Source organism: Eptatretus burgeri, chromosome 11 (assembly GCF_056783735.1).
Source record: "Eptatretus burgeri isolate ZD-2024b chromosome 11, Ebu_testis_v1, whole genome shotgun sequence".
Taxonomy (NCBI): Eukaryota; Metazoa; Chordata; class Myxini; order Myxiniformes; family Myxinidae; genus Eptatretus; species Eptatretus burgeri.
In genome coordinates, this window is record NC_140971.1 from 65,547,709 (window position 1) to 65,571,449 (window position 23,741).

The 23,741-nt window shown below is 46.6% G+C and overlaps 1 long non-coding RNA gene across 1 annotated transcript; it reads left to right on the top strand.

The window, feature by feature from the left end:
• Positions 1–6,200: 6,200 nt before the first annotated feature.
• LOC147017255 (uncharacterized) lies at positions 6,201–13,721 on the top strand. Its single transcript, XR_015049413.1, has 2 exons — positions 6,201–6,785; positions 12,159–13,721. It is a non-coding gene; the product is annotated as an uncharacterized LOC147017255 (long non-coding RNA).
• Positions 13,722–23,741: the final 10,020 nt, after the last annotated feature.

Consider the following 23,741-nt stretch of genomic DNA (forward strand, 5'->3'; position numbering starts at 1 on the left):
TAGAAGGAGTTCTGGGTGACCAGGGAACCCCTGGGTTTGCCACTGTAATGGTAAATATTTTTTTGTTGGGAGGGGGGGGGTGTTCCGGGCGACCAGGAAACCCCCCTGGATTTGCCACGAGGGTGATTCATTAGTATGTGCCGGCCCTCGGATGGACGTCAAACGGGACGTTCCGTCTGCTGGTATTCGTTGGTAGACATTAAAGGTCCCACTGTGTCCTTCGCGAAGAGTGAGTGAGCTATCGCAGGCATCATCAACAAATTACAAATTCCTGCCCTTGCTACGACTGGGAAGGCACTGGCAAACCACCCAGCATAATCCTTGCCAAAAAACTGCTTCAGCAGCTTCGGCACCCACTCTCTGTAACAACAGTGGCAAATCCAGAGGGGTTTCCTGGTTGCCCGGAACCCCTCCCCCCCCAAAAAATATTTACCATTACAGTGGCAAACCCAGGGGTTCCCTGATCACCCAGAACTCCTTCTCCCACAAAAGTGTGCCACAAAAAAGGCCAGAATCCTCAGAAAAACTGTATCAATACAGTACCTAATAAACAATAAACCACTAACAGCTCACAGTAATTTATTTTGAAAATTTATATGTTTCTGTTATTTGGAACCCCCCCCCCCCTACCCAGTTCCAGGATTTTCCCCTGAACAAAGCATGATACATCCGATCAGAAGATGAGTTATCGCTGTTCCAAGTTCCAAAACTACCCAAATGAACTTCAGTCTAATGTCAGGTCAGGCCAGCTAGTTCACAAAAGCCGGTTCGTGAAAGACTTAGACATAAAATGCTTCCCAACCAAACCCACAAGAAAGTCTGAGTGGGGCCATTAATGTAGTAGTGGTGGTGGTGGTAGTATTACTAGTAGCGTTGGTGGTCATAGTAATAGTAGTCGTAGTATTAATAGCAGTAGTAGTGGTTGATAGTAGTATTGGTGGTAATAGTATTAGTAATGGTAGTGGTCGTAGTAGTAGTAGCAATGGTGGTGGTTGTGGTAGTAGTAGTAGTTGTAGTAATAGCAGTAGTATTGCTAGTAATAGTAGTAGTAGTGGTGGTCATAGTAGCAGTAGTAATAGTATTAGTAGTGGTAGTAGTAGTTGGAATAGTGGTGATGGTGATAGTACTGACGGTGGTGGTGATAGTTGTAATAACAGTGATAATGCTGGTAATAGTAGTAGGAGTAGTGGTCATAGTAGCAGTAGTGGTGGTGGTGGTAGTAGTATTGGTAGTAATAGTATTGGTAGTGGTAGTAGTAGTTGGAATAGTGGTGATGGTGATAGTACTGATGGTGGTGGTGGTGGTGATAGTTGTAATAACAGTGGTAATGCTGGTAATAGTAGTAGGAGTAGTGGTCATAATAGCAGTAGTGGTGGTGGTAGTAGTAGTATTGGGAGTATTAGCAGTAGTGGTGGTGGTAGTAGTAGTATTGGGAGTATTAGCAGTGGTAGTAGTAGTTGGAATAGTGGTGATGGTGATAGTACTGATAGTGGTGGTGATAGCTGTAGTAATAACAGTGCTAATGCTGGTAATAGTAGTAGGAGTAGTGGTCATAGTAGCAGTAGTGGTGGTGGTGGTGGTAGTAGTATTGGTAGTAATAGTATTGGTAGTGGTAGTAGTAGTTGGAATAGTGGTGATGGTGATAGTACTGATGGTGGTGGTGATAGTTGTAGTAATAACAGTGGAAATGCTGGTAATAGTAGGAGTAGTGGTCAGAGTAAGAGTAGTGGTGGAAGTAGTAGTAGTAGTCGTGGTGGTGGTAGTAATAGTATTGCTCGTAATCGTCGTGGTGGTAGCACCATAGTAGTAGTGGTAAAATTTTTTCGCTTCGTGGTGAGTTGACGGATGCCATCCTGTCATTCCGCGGGTGAGATCCGCATGGTATGGGGTTATATGACACGCGACCCCGCGGATACTTCCCTCATTTGGGACATAGGGTACATTTCTGTATTATACCTTAAATGGAAACAACTGATTTGCACATTGGAATCCGTGTGCTGTGATCCATCTCCAGTTCCACACAGATGTGTGAACATTCCTCAAAGCCGATTGGCCATCTGTCTCCATTATTTTTGTGTCTTCCGATTCCCTTTTGATTTTTTCCGAGAACATTTAGTAAAAAAAAAAAAAAACCAAGGAGGTGCAGAATCAAGTTTCAATTCATACGTTCACTCTCTTCATTCTCCGAAAAGGCCAAAATATACTTTCGGATTCAAAGAGGGCATTGTTTGGATGACACAGAAAATGTGCTTTTGTAAAACAATGTTTCTTTGTAATAAAATTCTCAATACATAAATAAGACATTTTTTTGTAGCCTGTGATGTATTGACATTGTGGGCGGGGGAGGTGATTTTGTTTTTTTAACTCCCTTCTCAGAAAATATTTGATCTCTCTCCACCGTGTGTGTACTGTGCAATGACGTCATAATGGTCCATTGTGGAGAAAAAGAAGAATTTTGTTCGCACCTGAACAATGAGGAAGGTTTCGAAATAACCGAATCATTTTTGTCCCCCAGCCCTCTAACAAGGTCGGAGATGGGGGTCATTAAAACGAGCTCCATCCGACCGACTGACACACCGATCATCTGTCCATGGACTTTTGTGTACGTGATATGTCAAAAACCATTCAAGATTTAGCTTTCATATTACACAAAACTATTCCTCATACCACCCAACAGGTGGGAGGACCTAAAGTATCAGCTCCCTGTTGTTTGGGGAGGGAGAGTTAATTTATTTGCTCTTGAGGGAATCCATTTATAATATTTAATTATAATATAATTTGTGTTGGTACAGTCAGAAAGTCATGAACTGTACTGAAGTGTGCTTCAAAATATTTGAGATTTAAGCTCTCCTGTTACAGCCGATGCTTGGCCCTAAATGGAGTTCTCTCATCCCCTCTTTCTCTTCAGGCTGGAGTTCCTCAAGGCCGTGTTTTGGGACCTGTTCTTTTCCTGGTTTTCATCAGTGATCTCTCCGATTCTCGGGAAAATCCTCTTTATCTCTTTGCTGACTCCACCCCTTGCCGTACCATCTGTCATCTCTCAGACCGGCAAGCAGCAGCTTCTTCACTCTCTGCAGATCTGGATAAAATCACAAACTGGTTCAACATGTGGAACATGTCTTTCAATCTGGACAAATCTCACACTCTCACTATGTCTCTCCAAAAGGACTGTCTGGAACCCCCCCCCCCTCCATCTACTTTCTCAACAATCCTCTTGACGTCCTTTCAATCAAGCTTCTGGGTCCCACTATCTACCATGATCTTTTCTGGGAAAGCCACATTTCCAAGCTGGCCTCCAAAGCCAGTCACCGACTGGGCATCCTCCATCATGCAAAGTCCTTCCTTGGCACACCTGAGCTCCTGACCACGTACAAAGCTTTCATCCACAGCTTGATGGAGTACTGCTCTCCCCTCTGGGCTGGTGCTCCTGCCTCACCTCTTTCGGCTTCACGCTGTGGAAACCAAGGCATTTAGGATCATTGGTATCTCCCACGATTAGGCTGAGTCTTTGGGTCTCTCACTTTCTCACCACAGGCAGGTCAGTGGTCTTTTTGTCTTCTACCGTCTCCTCTCCAGCCTCCCCCCCCACCCCCCATCCCCTGCCCTGTCTGAGATATGTCCCACCCATATTTCCGCAGGGTACTCAAGGTCCGCCAACAACCCCTTCTGGTAAAACTACCAAAATCAAGAATCACTACCCATCTTCACTCTTTCATTCCTCTTTTTCCCCGCCTTTGGAATAAACTCCTACACTCTCTTCAATCCCACTTTTCCAGGTGGGAAAACAGGTCTTCTTCAGGTCTTCAAAACAAGCTATTCACCACCATCTCTTATCTTCCTCCATCCAAAACCATGATCTTTTCTACCCCCACTAATCCACCCCAAACCCACCTCCTTCAAATCCCCTGCTTTCCTTCCTGAAAGTCACTGTCGTGTAAGGATCTAAAAGTCCCTGTAGTGTCTATCTTGTTTACTCTGTGTACCCCACCCCATCCTTCTCCCTTCCACATATCTCATGTCTCTGTTCCACACTGTGTTTTCCTTCCCTCTCCTGCTCCCCTTGTTGTACGTTCTGTGTGTTCGCTCTCGTACGAGCCTCAACAGTGTATACAAAAAAATTAATAAGTTTATGTTTGAACGGTAAACAAATTTATATGCGACCACGACCACCCCAAACGAAATTTGTCAGAGTATCTAATGATCGGTAATGAAATGTGATAATTTGATGGCACACTCTAACCATACTCTAGTCTGGTAAACCTGGTATTGGCTTAACTGGTGACTGCCTTAAGATTGTAGGGTCTTGACTTCGAGCCCCTGTCATACCGCTGAAATAACATCAGATTGGTTGACTCAGCCTGTCATCCTTCCGAAGTCGACAAAATGAGTACCAGCTTACTGGAAACAGGAACACTGCATCAGCAACACAGCTGCACTTCCAGAAATGATGCATCCAGTGGCCACAGGCTGCATATGTAACAACGACCATACTCTTGCACAACAGTTTTCATGCAATGACATATTTGTTTGAAGCAGTTTGTATTCAACTACTTGATGAGAATTCAAATGTGGGAAGCAAAACACCGATCAATAATATTCCCACTTCAAATGAAAGTAGTTTCCTCCACTCCACATGCTCCACACCCCTGGGCCTCCTCCACCATCCCACCTCATCTTTACTCCCTCCAGCACATACACAACATATCAGGTGATGCGTACTCGCACTTTTTACACACTCTCTGTGACTCTTTGCAACATGAATTAAGCAGTCCGCACCGCAATTCTTCTCCGACACTGAACACCTTGCTACATGTTACGCTGTGCTTCCTTCAGTGAGAGTCTTCGGCTGCTTTTCGAATTCGAGTTATGGCCGATGCTTCACAGCGAAAAGAAAAAAGCACGGGGCATGTCCATTAACACTGGAACAAAAAAGGGTAAAGCAATTCAACAGAGGTGGTCGATGGTCTAAGGTAAGAGCAAGGCCACGCGGGTACCAAAGTGTGACTTCTCAGTGAGGTTGAATTGCAGTGTTGCCTGGCATGCTGCAGGGAGAAGAAGGAATTTAGAAGGGAATGTACGGTCAAAGAGAGGCCGAAGAAGGCAAGGATGCACAAATGGGGTTCGCCTTGACCGTGCGTACCATTTATTATGGCTCCTCTGAGTGCCGTCCAATTGGATCACTCAGCCAGAAAAAAACAATCATTGGCAGACCAAAAGCAGTGCACTGACGCATCCACAGACTCTCCATGACTTTTGCTTCCCATTGTTTGGGCTGTTTTCGACCTATGGGCTAAGGAGGAATAAGAGGAGGGTGGGGACGTAGTGGGAGCTGAGGAGGCTGGCTAACGAGTCCCTTTGGCTTATCCAAGCCTTGCAGTGCACTGTTGCCTCATTACTATGATTGGGGTTTGGCTGGGGAAGCTGAGAACAGATGTTACAATTCCGTGAGAGCTCGCATGCAAGTATGTATGGAATAATGGGGTAGTGGATCTCACGACGATGATACATGGTCGAGGATGTTGAAGGGTGCTGAACCGCAGAGCGGGTTTTCAAATCGGGAATACGTTGGTCGAAAGGAGGCAGCACGCCATTCTAAGGAAGCATTCCAGTGTCGATATGGAGTCCAATTGAAGATTTGGTGGAGATTTCATAAAACCTGACTGGCTCTTTAATGTCACATCATACGCCTAGATAATAATGGATCTCCGTAGCATGACATCGAAATGGTACATCAAAAAGGATGCATGATCTGATATCATTATGTCAGTTTGGCATATTCTTTTTGACATTATATAAGTATCATGTATCTTATAGTTTCTGGAAAGATAAATTTAATTTATGATATGGATGATGATGGATCTTCTGGCATCAAATCACAGGAGGCACCTGGACCTTCTGCTACTGCATTAGAACAGCATATTATGGAGGTTGGCGAAACTTCTGACACTACATCAGCCTGACATGAGGCTTGGTGTAACTTTAGTTTTGGCATTACATGTGTGGAAAGTCCAATCAGGGGTCAGACTTTTCGAAAGTGCACTTTAGCATAACAAGCGCTGGAAATTATAGCAATAGCAAGTTGTCTTTATGGTGGCCTTTATGAGGTAGTGTTGGCTTAGAATACACAGGAGAGTTTATAAAGTCGCGTAGCTCGTGCCGCATGGACCCAATAGCAGCTGTTTTTCCCGCAGTGACTAGTGTACCAAATCTTCTTGTGCCTGCCTATCCTCAGGCTTCCCGCACCATCTGCATTCGGAAGCCTCATGTGGATTCAGCACGATGCCCATGCTAAACGTCACTGGAGAGCGAACAGTTGACATTTCATTAACTCTGCAATTTACGGCACTGACTCGGGGAAGCAGCGAGGGGAAGTAGAGGTTCCTGGGCTTTGTTGTCTTGCTGGACAATTGTGGTGGGTGGCGGGGAAAGGGTTCGGTCAGTGGGTGACAAAAGGGCAAGAAAGGGAGAGTTTGCAGCAATCACACTTCTTGGACCAAGGCGGAAGCTGCGCCCGATAACTACAAGAAGGCGAGAGTGGAGACAAAACTGCGGGGCTCAAAGTGTAAAATATTCCAAGTGTGACCCTTTTCAAACAAGTAACGCTTTCAGCTTGAGGACCGAGTTGGACGTATTTTTTGGGGAAGCCATATATCCACGGACGTTTGCCATGGTCTTGGAGCGATAAGCACATCTGGTGTTATGGCTTTGGACACACCTTCGCTGTAAAGTCTGCGGAATGAAGTCATTTCAGATTGAATCATGCAAGCGACCCTGGGTCAGAATTGGTAGGTATTTCTTCAGTTGTTTACAAAGCATGTCGTTTGTTTCTAAGATGCAGATATATTCATTTAAATAGCTTGCATGGCAGGAATTCATTGTGTTTGTACTCTGAGCTTTATTACTTTGGCTTTGGGTCATAAATGGCTTCATCAAGATTCCTCTCCGATCTCTATTCACTCGATCTGGGAAATGCTCTTTGAGTTAGGTGAGCATGTGTTTGTGTGTGTGTGCTTATTTAACAGTATCAAGGCCTTATGTAAACCTTTGGGCTGGTATGATAACCTAAAGGTATGCACACTCACCTCTGAGCTGTCTTAATTGCAAGGGTTTGACTCCCAACAGAGCTATAAACTGTCATCCTTGTGTTTCAAGGGCTGTGTGATTCATTGATGTGTACGTCGTCCCTCAGATGGACGTTAAACTGGGTGTCCCGTCTGCTGGCATTAGTTGGTTGATGTCAGCGATTTCACGGTGTCCTTCCTAAAGAGTAGGTTAGCTATCGCTAGCCCCATGAACAAATTACAAATCCCTGCTCTAACGTACACAGGACACTTTATCAGCGGCACGGCTGTGACACAACAAATGATGCCACCCGCAGCCATGTGCTGCATACGAACACACAAGACGAAGAAGATGAAGAAGAATAGGAAGAAGATTGTTGATTTTTACACAGATCTTGTATGTTTGATGAGTATATTATGATACAGCAGAATGAGCATCATATTTAAGGCCAAGTAAAATAAATTATTAGTTTCTCGTCTGGGATTTTCAAAAAAAACGTAGGAGGGCACCTCACTATTTGATAATTTTCCAGATTTTTGATATTTTTCCAAGATGGCCGCCACATGGTGAAGTCTACCAGACTAAAAGCCAGCACGATCCCCAACACACATCCCATATACCATTAAAAATGACATTGGTCATCTTCCCAATACGTCAACATCTACTGCAGTAGGTGGCATTGTCTGCTGTACTGTGCACTTGTACGTACTGAACCGGTACTAGATATATGCCGACTTGCACTACTGACCTGAGCTGTCTGTCTGGTAGCTGTCGATGGTCGAACTTCCCATTTGCAAATTCGTTGAAAATATCCCTCGCAGTCTAGGTTCCGTCAAACACCTTACGAGCGTACCGTACCAAGACTTCAAAAACTTTCTGCCTGCCTTCCGGATGCATACACAAATGAAGTCCATTAAGTTTTTTTTTAAGATCTGGAGATAAAATAGTGGATATTAAAAAAGGAGACGGCCTTCAAAAAGGAAGTGGGTGTGAATGAGAAACAAATAATTAATTTTACTTGGCCTAACCAGATTTGGTGGTCTACTTGTTAGAGCACCTGCTCTGAATGTGGGAGGTTGGTGGTTTGAACTCTGGTCGAGTCACACTAAAGGCTTTTAAAATGGTATTTGCTGCTTACTTGGTTGATACTCAGCATTTAAAAGGACGAGTGAGCCTGTTGGTCCATTGGATCAAATTCCATTGGTCTTCACAGCCTTGTAGCACAACTGCCTGCCATACTGCTTGAGCATTAGCTTGCCTTTCACCAAGCCTAGACGTGCTTGCGCATGTGTGGGGATTTATATGCTTGTTATTATTATTATCAAATTATACAATGATTATTATCTTGCCAAAACGAAGTTTTTGCAAGATATGTGAGTCAGCTTGTATGTTTTTTTATTATTATTATTTTTTTTGTTTGTTTTTTTGTTTGTCTGTAATCACGTATAAATCACTCTGCAAAGCACAGTTATCATTGGAAATTTTTGTAACTTCGCATATCAGAGTCCTATAGAGGTCCCTTTCAGCGCATAAAATTTTCAAGGTCAAGGTCAAAGGTCAAGGTCACTTTGTCGCAAATCAGGGGAGTCGACGAAACCCTTATTTTTTGAGTAATTTTGATCAGATCGTCTTCAAACTTCATGGGAATATAGTTAATGGTCTGGTGTTCAGCTGATTAATTTTTGGTGGTGATCGGCCTTGACCTTCATGATTAGCGCTGGAGGTCGAAAGTTTTTGACCCCAAGGTCAAATTTTAAAATCTTAGATACCACATCGAGTAATATCTCATATGAAAGCGCTTCATAAGTGCTTTCCAGATCTGTCAAAAGTTTGACGCTATGACGTCATGTGATGACGTCATGACGAAAAAACGGATTTTTCATGAAAATTTTATTTCCTCAGTTCTCATCAAAATCTCTTGATATTTCATGTACAACGGTCCTGGAGAGATACCATTAACCGTACAAAAATATAAAGGTCAAGGTCAAAGGTCAAGGTCACAAAAAGGTCAAGCAAAAAGGTCAACTTGCTCTCCCTCATGCACAGATTTATCCCCTCTCGTGTTCAGTTGTCTTACCCTTCCTCCCGCCCTTGGTTTACTGAAGCTTGTGGCGAGGCAGTTGTCCTGAAACAACTTGCCTTTGCCTCATGGAAAGCAAACCCAACTGAGGGCAATCTCAGTTCTTTCCACAAAGCTCGGAACAAGTGTGTATCTACCCTCAGGAGAGCCAGAAAACAACATCTTTCTCATCTCAAGTCTGAACTCTCAAACCTCTCTCCCTCCTCAAAATCCTGGTGGCGTTTAATCAAATCTGTTTCTGGTGTATGTTCCCCCTCCATCCCCTCCCTTACCTCAAATGGCCGCACTGCTGATTCCACACGTGATAAAGCTGAATGTCTAAACTCGGTGTTTGCAGCTAAATCTTGTGTCCTAAACCCATCACTATCTCTACCCACTTTACCCAGTCGCACCCAACTGTCCCTGGACTCTGTATCCTTTTCTCCTGACAAGGTGGAGAGCTTGCTTTCAAACCTCGAGTCAGATTCTGCAACCGGTCCAGACGGCATCAGCCCACGTGTCCTCAAAGCCTGCTCTTCTGCTCTTGCTCACCCTCTCTCTGTTCTATTCACCCTCTCATTTTCCCAAGGTCATCTGCCATCTGCTTGGAAATCTGCTAACATCACTGCCCTGCATAAAAAGGTGCAAAAACAGATCCCTGTAACTATAGACCAATCAGCCTTCTCCCAATCATCAGCAAGGTTATGGAATCCATCATCGCTTCAGACATGAAATCCTTCCTCTTCTCCAATGGCTTGATTTCCAATCATCAATTTGGTTTCAGACCAGGTCACTCTACCCTGGATATGCTGCTACTGCTCTCCCATCAATGGATGGAGGTCCTCAATGCCAGACAGGAAATCCGAGCCGTATCCCTGGACATATCACGTGCTTTTGACACAGTCTGGCACCCTGCCCTACTCACCAAACTCTCTTCCCATGGTATTCAAGGCCATCTCCACTCATGGCTCGCAGACTTCCTCTCCTGTCGCAGTCAACGTGTGGCCCTAAATGGAGTTCTTTCATCCCCTCTTCCTGTGCAGGCTGGAGTTCCTCAAGGTAGCGTTCTGGGCCCTGTTCTTTTTCTGGTTTTCATCAATGATCTCTCGGACTCTCTGGAAAATCCTCTATTTCTCTTTGCCGATGACTCCACCCTCTGCCGTACCATCTGTCATCCCTCAGACCGGCAAGCAGCAGCTTCTTCGCTCACTGCAGATCTGGATAAAATCACAAACTGGTCCAACACGTGGAACATGTCTTTCAATCCAGACAAATCTCACACTCTCACTATGTCTCTTCGAAAGGACCGTTTAGAAAACCCCCCATCCACTTTCTCAACAATCCTCTGGAAGAAGTCTTTTCTTTCAAGCTTCTGGGTCTCACTATCTGCCATGACCTTTCCTGGGAAAGTCACATTTCCAACCTTGCCTCAAAGCCAGTCGCCGACTGGGAATCCTCCGTCGTGCAAAGTCCTTCCTCGGCCCTCTTGAGCTCCTGACCACTTACAAAGCTTTTGTCCGTAGCCTGATGGAGTACTGCTCTCCCCTCTGGGCTGGTGCTCCTGCCTCCCACCTTTCTCGACTTCACGCTGTCGAAACCAGGGCTTTTAAGATCATTGGCATCTCCCGCAATGAAGCCGAGTCTTTGGGCCTCTCACTCAATCACCGCAGGTTGGTCGGTGGTCTTTCTGTCTTCTACCGACTCCTCTCCAGCCTTGCCCCCCCTGCTCTCTCTGCGATTTGTCCCAACCACATTTCCACAGGGCGCTCAAGGTCCGCCAACAACCCCCTTCTGGTAAAACTACCAAAATCACGAATCACTGCTCATCTTCACTCTTTCATTGCTGTTTTTCCCGCCTTTGGAATAAACTTCCTCACTCTATTCTTTCCCATTCTTCCGTCCAGGCTTTCAAAACAGCTGTTCACCACCACCTCTTATCTTCCCCCATCCAAATCCTCGATCTTTTCTACCCCCGATAATCCACCCAAGCCCACTTCCTTCAATTCTCCTGCTTTCCTTCCTGAAAGTCCCTGTAATGTCCATCTTCTCCTCGCCATGTTCCCCGTCCCATCCCCATCCCTCTCCCTTCCACAGTTCACCTGTGTCTGTTCCCCAATGATTTGTCCCTTCCACTCCCGCCCCTCTTGTCTCATGCCTCCTTGCTGTGAGTTGTGTGTTAGCTCTCATACGAGCCTCGACCAAGGTATACAAAAAAAAAAAAAAAAAAAAAAAAAAAAAAAAAACCCATCAAGGTCAACGAAACCCTTATTTTTTGAGTAACTTTAATCGAATAAATAAGTCACTCATGTTCACATTTTGGCAAGATACTGGTCACCCTGGGGGTGACATTGGTTTTTTATTATTGTTAATTTTATTCGTATTAATTAATATATGCTTTGTTAGAATGTTATCATTGTTTATGTTATTTATTTTGGAATTAGAATGCCATGCCATGGTGGAAAGATCTATTAAGTTGCTCGATACACCATAACATGGCATGTGTTTAAAACATGGGAATTCTTCCGGGTTATTTGTAGTTGATTCGCCTAATCAACTCAGGAGTTCATGACAATCATTTTGGTGTATCACAATCAACATCAGAAAACTCCAGTGGAACTCAGCAAAAAAACATACCACACACTAGGGTTGGGCATACAACCATACTTTTTTTGAAAGGAGTGTTTTTTATGGCCAAATTTCACGCTGATCACGAATCTGTTGAACTTTTTGACATAGGATGATGTCTTAGGTTGGTAAAATGCAAAAATTCAAAATGGCCACCAAATTTACCCGTTTTCAGGTAAAATTTGATAATTATGTCTTACTAGGGCATGTGATGTCATTTCTTATGTTTTCAGGGTTGCTGATATCGAATATGAGGTCAAAACAGTGACACATGATGGCTGTATGGATTTATCACTAAACATGGGTATTTTCGATGGAAAATACCCACTTTTCAATTTCAGAACGAATTTTGAATTGATTAATCAACTATATCCTTTGTTTTTGATGTTGTACGTTTTTTGTGTCATTACAGATAATCAACAGTGATGTCTGCCGAGACTTCTACACTTAGTAGTATTGTTGATCCTAATGCCCTCAAATTAGTACTCGCAGTTGCCACGTACATCCAAAATGATTGGTTCTTGTGTTGTGCTGAAGTCTACGGAATGCTTGGTGATGCGCTGATTATGCCTCTGATGTGATTACTCGGTATTGATAAACGTGAAGATCATGATGGTGGTGAGAGAACTTGGGAAGGTGTCAGGTCGTTTTTCGATAAGAAAATACCAGAAATTAGAACCAAGCAAGAGGAGTGCATGAACGCGGAGAGTGGTCAAGCCCGATTGTATGGTGCTGTACTGAATGAAGTTCTTGATGCACTGGACAGACAGTTGTCCGTGATGGACTTTTTCGCAGGACAAGGTAGTGACGACGTCAAATTGAAACACGCACCACTGACAAATTTAGGATGTGAATCGGAATTCGCCAAACCACATAACCGTATAACTTTCAGTGGTGGATCAACGACAGTGAGAACTCATTCAAGGAAGAATGTAGTTTCAACGGATAAACTCCTCAAAGATTCGTCATTCACAGATCTCAGTGAAGATGAGAAGTTGAAGAAATGGAAATGGGCAAGGTGCTCAGAAGAAGTCGCCCAGGTGAAAAAGCTTGAACAAGACTTTATTGCTGAGGTGAAAACAAGTCAACAACTTGCGCTTCTGAAGAAGCAAGAAGCAAGAAGCGAAGAAGAAGAAAATGTCCAAAGTGCTACTGGTACTTGAGGAGTGTAAGAAGCATGAAGGTCCAGTGACTCCTATTTCCCTTGACTCTCTTGAGAGACTTAATGAATCACAACTACTCGAGGAAATAGGCTACCTTAGATCGACAGTGGCACCCGATATACGCCAGAAGCATAGAGTGAAATGTACCGACGGAACAAAACTTTCACGTTTGAGAAGTTCAGTGTAGACGAACTGAAAACATCTATCAGAAATGCTGTCAAACCAGAGGACAATGTTTCTGTCGATGTCGATATATTGCTGAAAAAAGTGCTTTGAATGTTGAGGAGATGTTGATGTGATGATTAAAGTAGTAGTTTACGGAAATTTGTGATATCTTAATTTGATTCTTTGAAATTATGGTCACGCTCACATTTTTTGTGCTGATTTTATCGCAATATGCATCCTGGGGCAGTCTGCTTGACCTGTAAGAGTTTAAAAGTATGATTATCGATATCAGCGACCCTGAAAACATAAGAAATGACATATTACATGCCCTAGTAAGCCATAATTATCAAATTTTACCTGAAAAGTGGGTAAATTTGGTGGCCATTTTGATTTTTTGCATTTTACTAACCCAAGACATCATCCTAGGTCAAAAATTTCAAGGGATTCGTGACCAGTGTGAAAAATGGCCATAAAAAACACTCCTTTCAACGGGACAACAGAGAAAAAGTCGATGTGTGCCCAACCCTACACACACACACACACACACACACACACACACACACACACACACACACACACACACACACACACACACACACACACACACACACACACACACACACACACACACACACACACACACACACGTCCTTTGATACTCGTAGACCACAAACAAACAACCATAAGTTCACAATACTGGTGCAAGCATTTATGGGCCTATGGCCTCCTCCTGCATTGAAATTACCTGGAAGGGAACATATTTTTATTAATTATGATTGTGACCAAAAGAAGAGGCATTCAGATCATATATGAGACCACCATACCCACATGACAAGACACCAGTACTTATGTTGTGCAACCATCACACAATTAGTATGTTTTCCAATGTTCAGGCATGAGCTCTGTCAACCTGATGGGCAGTCCTATCATCGGGCAGTCTTGTCATCGTTAGTTCGTCTTTTGCTTTAAGTGTCATCTCATTGATCCATCACATTCCTTGTCGTACAACTTGTGCAATGTGTTGCTCCATCTTAAAGAAAACATCAATTTTGCTCTTTGTTGTTCTGCTCATCCATCAATAAGCCTGGATTAATAAAAATAAAGCATAATCTTCTGTCTCTCTCTCTCTCTCTGATGTACCAAACTCTTCACAGAGTATGGGTGCTTCTGAAGCAGCTTCTTGAGCAGGGGTTATACTCGGTGGTTTGCCTTTGCCTTCCCAGCAGTAGTTTTGGTAGGAATTTGTTCATGGTGCCAGCAATGGCTCACCTACTCCTTGTGAAGGATACTGTGGGGGTCTTTTACATCCACCAACTAATGTCTGCAGACAGGACACCCCTTTAACGTCCATCCAAGGGACAGCACACAATTGATTAATCACCCTGCTTGCGAACCACTAGGATTCGAGCCATGGCTAGACAGCTTAGAGGTGAGTGTGCATACCTCTAGGCCAACCTGCCAGCCCTATCTTCACTCTATAGAACACTAATGAACATGTTACTAGGATTCTTCATCCATCCATCCATCTATCCATCCATGACGACACGGTTTTTCTGAGCATGAGTTCTGCAGAAGCAGTCTCTGGTGGAAATCTAACCCTGGATTACACTATTGCAGGGCACCATGGGCCATTTCAAGGATGTGAAATTTAACCTTGATGGGACTAGCACACGATGGCCGACTATTTTGAAAGGCATTACAGAATCTTTAATGTCCACCATAAGTGAACACTCACAAACACGACATAAGACTGAATGTCCATCCAAAGGACAACAACCATTGATACCAACGCTCTACCTGTGAAGCACCAGGAGATAGTTTACAGTGCTAATGGAAATCAAACTCAGAGGCGAGTACACAACTTCTGAGCTATCATCTCAGCCCTGTTTTTCCTTCATCTCTATCTCCAACAAAGCCTTGAATAATACAATTTCATTGTGTGTTTTGTGAATCAGACAACTGAAAGAAAACATTAAATGCGTTTGACCGAAATTAAGACATTAGAACTAATGAGTACGGTACACAGTTGAAAGAAAACATACAGCATTCAAATGAGCTTGTCTAGTTTATAATAGGTATAATTTGTCATTATGCACTTGTTTATCAAACAAACAATTTCTGTCCTTCGCGTGGATCCACATGTCTCGAGCATAAAATGCTTCTTCTTCTTGGGCTACTTTGAGTAGAGTGTGGGTTGTAAGGGTAAACAGGACGTGAGGAGCAAGGTTATGAAGAGGAGTTAGTGTAAGAGGGTGTGCAGTAAGTGTAGATTGAAATGATATTTGAGTGAGTGAGTGAGCTTCTGAGAATACAGAGTTGTGGTTTGGCAGAGTATGCTGATTAGCGTACTCGCGGGGTATGCTTACACATTGTGTAAGCATACGAACCATGTTTCCCCATTGTCTCAGGTCGCTCATCTGCATTTGATTTTTCATTTATTTATTTTCATTCATTAATGCTTTCTGATGGTTCCGTGATTTTTCCTGTTGTATTGGCTTCGATGTCCATCAGCACACAAAATTACCGTGCTTCCCCCATTGTCTCAGGTCACTCACCTGCATTTTTTTTTTTGCTTTTTTTCATTTATTTATATTTTCATCTATGGATGTTGTCCAATGACTGATTTTTTTTTTATAATTTTTTTTTTTTTGCTGTGTACTGGCTTTGATGTCCATCAGCACGCAAAATTTCAACTTTCTATGTCACCCGGAAGGTACCCTTCTTTAATATTAGTCATTGAGTCAATGAGTGAGTCAGTCAGTTAGTGGTTAGAAAGAGCTTTATATATTAGATGAGTATGCTTAGTAGAAGAATGCTTAGTTGTGGTTTGGCAGAGTAGAGTGCTTCACTTGGCGAGATGTTTCTATCCGAGAGCTGTGCAGCACGAAGCTGCTGAAATTTCATCGTTCTGCGTCTCGGCCTAATTGAAATTTAATGATGCGATGTACCACGGAGGGCAAAGATAAGCTTACACACAACAAGTCATTAAGAGTAAGGCATGCAATTTTATTTCTCCCCTTTCATCAAATATATTTACATCAATATCTCACACACACACACACACACACACACACACACACACACACACACACACACACACACACACACACACACACACACACACACACACACACACACACACACACACACACACGCGAATATTGGTGGTGAAACATCATGGTAGCCATGTGTGTTTCTCTGGTCAGGGTTGAGAATCCACAGCTGATGACGGAGAATAAGGGGAGTCGTTAGGTAATTGCATTTGCATTTCAAACCCTACAATATCTTGGTAAATCAATCTAACAGTATGTACAGTCGTATCCAAAAATATTGGCACCCTTGCACTTTTTTCAAATAATGAATCATTTCTTCCACAAAATTGTTGAAATAAAAAATATTTTGGTATCCACAAATGTATTTCTTTTGCTTGCCATGGAACAAAACAAAAAAAAAGCTGAAAAAAGTACTAAATCTTAGTTTATTCCACACAGAAATCCTAAAATGGCCCGGACAATATTATTGGCAGCTTTTAGAAATTGTGAGAAAAAAATTACATTTCAAACCGGTGATTCTCCTTTTCTGTGAAACTGAACTTAGCTGTGGTGAGTTGCAGGTGCCTGCAATATAAAAATCACTCATTCAACCAGTTTGAAGAGAGAAAAGGAATCATTCTGCTGTTTTGTGTCATTGTGTGCACCGCAATGAACATGGAGAAAAGAAAGAAAACCAGAGAATTGTCTGAGGAGGTCAGACACAAGATTGCAGCCAAGCATGGACAATCTCAAGGCTACAAGTCCATCTCCAGAGACGTTGAGGTTCCTTTGTCCACTGTATGCAATGTAATAAGGAAGTTTACGGCCCATGGCACTGTAGCCAATCGAAGATTGCACCGAAGGATTGTTTGAATGGTGGAGAAAGCACCTCGATCAACTGCCAAACAGATTCAAGCTGACCTTCAGACACAAGGTACGACAGCTTCAACTCGCACCATCTGTCATTAACTCAAGGAAAGGGGATTCTATGGTCGGAGACTCAGGAGGACCCCACTGCAGAGAGAGAGATATAGAGATAGAGATAGAGATAGAGATAGAGATAGAGATAGAGATAGAGATAGAGATAGAGATAGAGATAGAGATAGAGATAGAGATAGAGATAGAGATATATATATATATATATATATATATATATATATATATATATATATATATATATATATATATATATTGTTGTGGTTACCAGATTCGCAAACCACCATTCAGGTCCCTTAGGTGAGGTATCTCGGTAAGTGCATGTGTAGTTAGGCCCAAACCCGTTGTCTAGTGGGAATACATGTCATTTATACGTGCTGCGACTCTTCAGGATAGCCGTTTTTCTTTTACTATCTTTATTTTGGACCAACCGCCAGGATTACCATCACAATTACAACCACAACCACCGCTTCACCACAACCGCCACGACCTTCCCGTCACACCTCGCCACCGTAGCATCGCCACCGTTCTTGCCCCGCTGTGGGTACCGGTGTTGGACTCATGCAGAACGCGCGTCGAACAGCGTGTACAAAATCACGGATTTTCTGCTTCAAAAACGGATCAAAAACGACACACGCCCACTTTTTGCCGTCCAATCGGTGAGCGAGGGGCGATTTGGCCCCGCCTCCAGAACGATCGATATATGCAAATTTGTGGATCAAAAAGCCTTCACGCCCACTTTTTCTCGGGCCAATGGGGAGCGAGGTGAAAGGTCAAAGGGAGGGGGTCAAAGGCGAAATTACGGGGGGGATAAAAGGACGGTGTTCGTCAGTCAAGGGAGAGTCAGCAGAACGAGAACGAAGAGTCGAAAGAGTCGGAGTCAGCAGAACGAGAACGAGAGTCAGCAAGAAGGAGTCAGCAGGACGAGAACGAGAAGGAGTCGCACACCAGAACGAAAGAAGTCTGGAGCCCGAAGCCTGCAGTGGCTGGAGAAGCTGAAGAGAGTCGGACGAGGGGGTGCTCGCGTCGGTGCCAGGAGCTGCACGCCCGAGGGAGGCCGGCAGCGCGACCTGGCCGAGGTGGAGACGCACACCAGGGATAATAAAGATCCTCTATACCCCGAGCATCAGCAACCCCCTCCTGTTTCCCCCCGCGCTGAGATAGTGCGACCAAGGGGGCCCCGTTCCCACCCCCTGCCAGGCACTGTCCACGAGGCCCGCGGGTTGCGGGGCCATCGCCGCTCCGCGTCTCATCACCAGACGGGTAGGCCCGACCCGGTCTCGGCCTCAGGCCTGCCCCATTCTTGGGGGATTTCTTTTCCTTGGTTTTGGGTATGTGTTGTCGGCGCCGTCTGTGAAGTAGAATTGTATAAGTGTTGCCGTGTGCTCGGTAGTCGGTATTAGCTCTGCACTGTGTTTTCACTTTTATGTTTGCTTTTTGTGTAAATGGAATTGTGTTTTCTTTTTGTGTGCATTTGGTGGAATTGTATTTGTGTGCTTCCCGTGTGCCGCGAATAAATGTGCTTTATTGTTGAACTGTTCTCCCGCTTCGCTTCGTCTTTTCCCCCATTGAACCCTCATCTTGCTTCACGTAAAGGGTTGGTAGTGGGCTGAGTACGCCCGATAATTAATCGAACCGTCGAGGTCGACGATAACACCGCTCGGTTATTCTGATAGTACGGAACGGGTCGCTTAAGTGGCCCGTGTCCGAAGTCGACCTGCGGCGAGGTGCGATCGCCCGGTCTACCCTCCGCGTGGGTACTTAGGTAGTTCGAATTTGGCGAGCAACCCTATCCCACGCGGGGGCTGATTGGCTCGATCGCGGTGAGACCGAAAGGTCCACCCGTGACTGGTTCCCGGCGTTAGTCCGAGAGGGTCACGACTAGATTGTCCGTCCGGTGGGCGACGTGCCGCGATTCGAGTTACGTGGCCGTCGCACGCCGGCGGGCGCGAAGACCGCAACACTGGTGTCAGGAGTGGGATACAAATTCATCGCCCTCCTCGCGGCACTGGTATCGGAGAACAGGAAAACGGGCTGTCCTGTCTCCAATTAAATTTACGGGAATCGGTCCAGGGGTGAGAGAAGCGACCCCCGATTCCCTCCAAATTACGAGCGAGCAAATTAACCCTTCACGAGAAGCAAGATGGCGTCTCAAGGCGAGCGGGAGCCGGGGGTATTAGAAATGTATATGTGTAGTAATGTAGAATCCATGGTCCAGGATGGAATCCCCGAGCAGGAAATGTTGATTGTGCAGGAACACGGACTCGCCCAACTGAACCCAGAACCTGAGGTGGGTGCGGCAGCGGCCGCGGTGTATGACACCTCCCCCCCCCTCTCCACCAAAACCCTTCCCCGACCCCTGCCGAAACGGCTCACCCAAGCGCACCCGACATGACCCAGCTATACACCATTGCTGGCAAAAATGTATGCGGAAACGACAGCGAAGATGATTGCGAACATGAACAAGCAAATGGACGAAGTAAAAACGAAGATGGATGCAAACACAACTGAATTTATAAACGAAATGAAAGGCATGAACAAGCAAATGAAGGAAGAAACGAAAAAGCTGCGGGGTGAAACGCAGAACATGGGCCGATGCCTGCAGGCGGGCATGAAGGCCGTGACAAAGGAAATAATAGTTGAGACAAGGGAGGTAAAGGGTGAAGAGTTGGCAGAGACACGGGAGATAGAAAAAATAGAGGAAAGACTACACGAGGAAGACGGGGTAAGTGACGCGCACACACACACGGAGGTAGTGGAGGATAATGGGGGTGAGCTCGCGGAGCGTGTGGGGACCCAGTGCGAGCACCTGGATGGCCTCCTCCAGGAACGAGGGGAGGGAGTCTGCCCCCTTGAGGCGAGTCACGACCAGGTGAGTTCGGTCGTGCTTTGCGAGGTTGAGGGGACGGGTGCTGTGGACGGGTGCACGGAGAGCTTGGGGGGTGTAGAGGCCCCGGAGACCCTTGTGGGGACACAAATCCCCAGTGTGGTTGTCCCTGTGTGTGTGGTGCAAGGCGTGAGTGCGTCCCCGTGTGTGGAAGCGACCCCGTGTGTGAGTGGTGTGGTGGCGATGGTGCCGGAGTACGTGCTTCCCAGCACGCCGTGTGTGGATGAGGCACCGTGTATGGAAGAGGCCGTGTGTGTGAGTGAAACGGCCAGTATGAGTGAGGAACCGCGGGTGAGTGCCCCCGCGTGTGTGGATGAGGCACCGCGGGTGAGTGCCCCCGCGTGTGTGAGTGAGGCACGGAGTATGGATGAGGCACAGCGGTTGAGTGCCCCCGCGTGTATGAGTGAGGCACGGTGTGTGGATGAGGCACCGCGGGTGAGTGCCCCCGCGTGTGTGGGTGAGGCACGGAGTGCGAGTGAGGCACCGCGGGTGAGTGCCCCCGCACGCGTGAGTGAACGGCCGTGTGCAAGGTCGCTGTGTGCCAGGGAGACCGTGTGTGTGAGAGGGCGGTATGAGAGGGAGATGTCGGTTGGCATGCGGGAGCACGCAGCCGCGTCTCCCGGTGTGAATGTGATGGAGTGGACTGTGTGCGTCGTGACACGCAGGTATGCGTGTGTGGAATGGAGACGGAGACGGCGACATGTGAGGAAAGAAAGCCGGGTAGCGGCTGTAGCTGTTTCGGGCACCGTGCCGGGTTCGCCCAGCAGTGAGCACGCGGTTCGTGCTGTGCAACGCACGAGACCACCACGTGCTCGCTTGCGAGAGTGAAGTCCCGGTCCGGAAACGCACGCGGTGGATTTGCCGATCCCGCGGACGGACAAAGTTTAGGCAGGTAAATGGATTTGGACCGGACGGGTTCTCCACGCGATCGTGTGTGTTAAGCTCCAACGGGCAAAGCACATGTGTTCGCGTGGGGAACCCCTCGAGACGTGTGGCTTGTGTTTTTTTTTTTTATGCGCACGGTGACGCCATGGCTGCACGTGGGGTTGGAATTCGGCAGGAGGGGTATCTCTGCCGGATGGTCCCGTCCAAGGAGGGACGAGGAACACGTGCAGCTGCATGACGTCACGGCCAGGTGCAAAGTGCGCGAGCTCTGAGTTGCGGCGCAGGTGCTGCGCATGGGAAAAAAAAAAAGGAGCAAGCCTCACTTTCGGGTGTACAGGATTCCTGGGCAAGGGGTGAAAGACCCCCTTATCTTGGGCACAGGATGAAAACTAGTTAGGGGGAAGGGTTAGCTTAGTTAGACCGACTTCATGGGGCAGGGGTAAGTCCTCATGGAGTCCGTGGAATGGATTAGTTAGAGGGATTGTAGCCAGATTTAGGTGGGGAAATAAAATGATTTATTTGGGGACATGGACAGACTTGTGAATGTGTAGAGTTGACGTAGTTTAGCTACGTAGTGTTAAAAGGAACGTGCTATAGTTTAAGGGACGACGTGGGAGCACGAGCTAGTTAGGGGGTGCAGTTAGAAGGATGGCAGAGTTCAGCGGTGTGTGTGTGTTGAAGAGTTGTGGGTTGTGAGGTGAGTACGTTTACATGTTGAGTGAGTGAGGCCAGCGAGTCTGTGTGTATGGAGTGAATGGGGAATGCATGGTGCGATGAGTGATTGGGGGGAGGAGTGACTCCCGCCCAAGGGACCCCGGGGTCGGTATAAAGTGAGTTAGGGGGTTAGTCAAATTGAAAAATGGAGGTTGTTTTGTTGTTGGTGGGAAAGTAGGCTCGAGACCCATTTGGAGGGGTGCAGGAGCCCTGTTGACGGGCTTGGGAGCGTGGCTGCGAAAGGTGAGTATCGCTGAGTGGGTACCCCGGGCACCAGGCTAGTCGGCCGCGGTAGGCCATGGGTCCATGGGGGGCCGGGATAGAGTAGTGGGCACGGGTGCGCCTGCTTGGTGCGGGGGCCCGGGGCGCCATTAGCCGCGTGGGCAGTGTTGTGGGCACGGGTGACACTCGGAAAGGGGCCCGGGAGGCCGGCCTGCCACGTGTGCGTTTCAGGGGAGGTGCCATGGGGGGCACTCCCCGGTGTTAGGGAGCTGGTAGGCTCGGAGGCAGTGTAGTGCCCGGGGGTGCCATAGCGGGAGAATCGGCAGAGGGTCGTGCCTGCCAAAGGGAGCCACGTGTCCCAGCCAGGAGACCGTGTGAGGGCACGGAGAGAAAATTGGGGGGCGAGGCCCGAAATTGTGAGGACACCAACACAGGTGACGGGAATCTGGGTTGATAGAACCAATAGTTTAAGCGAGAGGCGCTTGTTGAAAGCCCCGGGGTAGTTTAACAGTTAAATGGTTAGGATAGATTAGGAGATGTACCCCTCCGCACCATCCATCCCCTCGCTGTCGTTGTGGGCCGCTGGACCCACTTGGTGTTAAGATCGCCGAACTCTGGGGAGGCCATTCTGAGGCTTCGTTGGGCCTCGACACAGGACGTTAGCTCTCCCTTGTTCCCCTCCGGGAAGGGAACGTAGGGGTTGGGAGTAGGCTAGGTGACAGGATAGGTTAGCCGAACAAGGACGATAAAGGGGGTTAGGGGACGATTTATAGTGAGGGAGTAAAAATAAAAACAACAAAAAAATAAGTGGGGGCTAAATTGGGGTTTGACAAATTAAGGGAGTGGGTATGAACAGTGACAGGCAAAGGCGATAGGTGGGAGGGAGACAGGTAGGTAGGTCCGAGCCCACCTTCCAAGTGGCCAGCACCACCGCACTCCCTCCACCAACCTCCACTGAACGGCAAAGGCTGGCCAGTTTCATCTGCTGGCTGTGTTACTTCAAGGCCTGTGCCGGCCCACTTGATCGGCAGCTGTTGTGTTGCTGCAAGGCCTGTGCCGGCCACTTCGTCTGCAGCTGTGTGCTGCAAGGCCTGTGCCGGCCAGTTCATCTGCTGGCTGTTTTTCTTTGAGGCCTGTGCCGGCCTGGTTCTGCGGGCTGAGTTTGCCTGCAGCGGCCTTCTTCTGCGGGCTGTGTTTGCCTGCTGCCTTTGCCATGCCATGCCCACTGCCCACGTTCACCAGCCCCGTTCAATTTTTGCTTTGCCCCCCCCTGTTCATTTCCATGTGCGCCAGGATCCGCAAGGCAACAGTTTGCAAGCTGCAAGAACTGCCCTGTTGGCAGCTACAACACGGGCCTGCAGTGGCGGCCCGTGCACCGTGTTTGCGTTCATGCATCCATTCGTTGTGCTCATTGCGTGTGCCACTTGAGCTGGCACGGAGACTGCGTTTGTGCAGCCCATGCACCGTTGTGGTTCACTGCGTTCAGTTCAAAAGGGAAGGCCTTGGACTGCGTGTGAGCAGCCAGCCACGTTCCCTGTCACCTGCATTGTTTGAGCCAGAGACTGCATGTGGGCAGCCTGGCTCCCTGCTAACTGCTTTTCTTTTGCAGAGTTCAGTGATCCTGGGCCATGGTTTAGTGTAAGATTTGTAAGTTAAGGTAAGATGTACTGTACATATGAGTGCGCCCCCGGCATGTTTGTCTTAGCGCCGGCAATTTTATTTAAGTCGTCCGTGTGAGTGAGTTTGTTTAGATAGTTACGCAGCCCTTAGGTTATTTATTTTGGGGACACGAATACCATGAATGTCGCACTCAGGGATCCGTAGGTAAAATGTACTAGGGGAAAACTACACATGATGGCATACGAAAATTTGACGACTCGGGACGAGTCTGTAAAAAGGGAAGGGGGTAGTGTTGTGGTTACCAGATTCGCAAACCACCATTCAGGTCCCTTAGGTGAGGTATCTCGGTAAGTGCATGTGTAGTTAGGCCC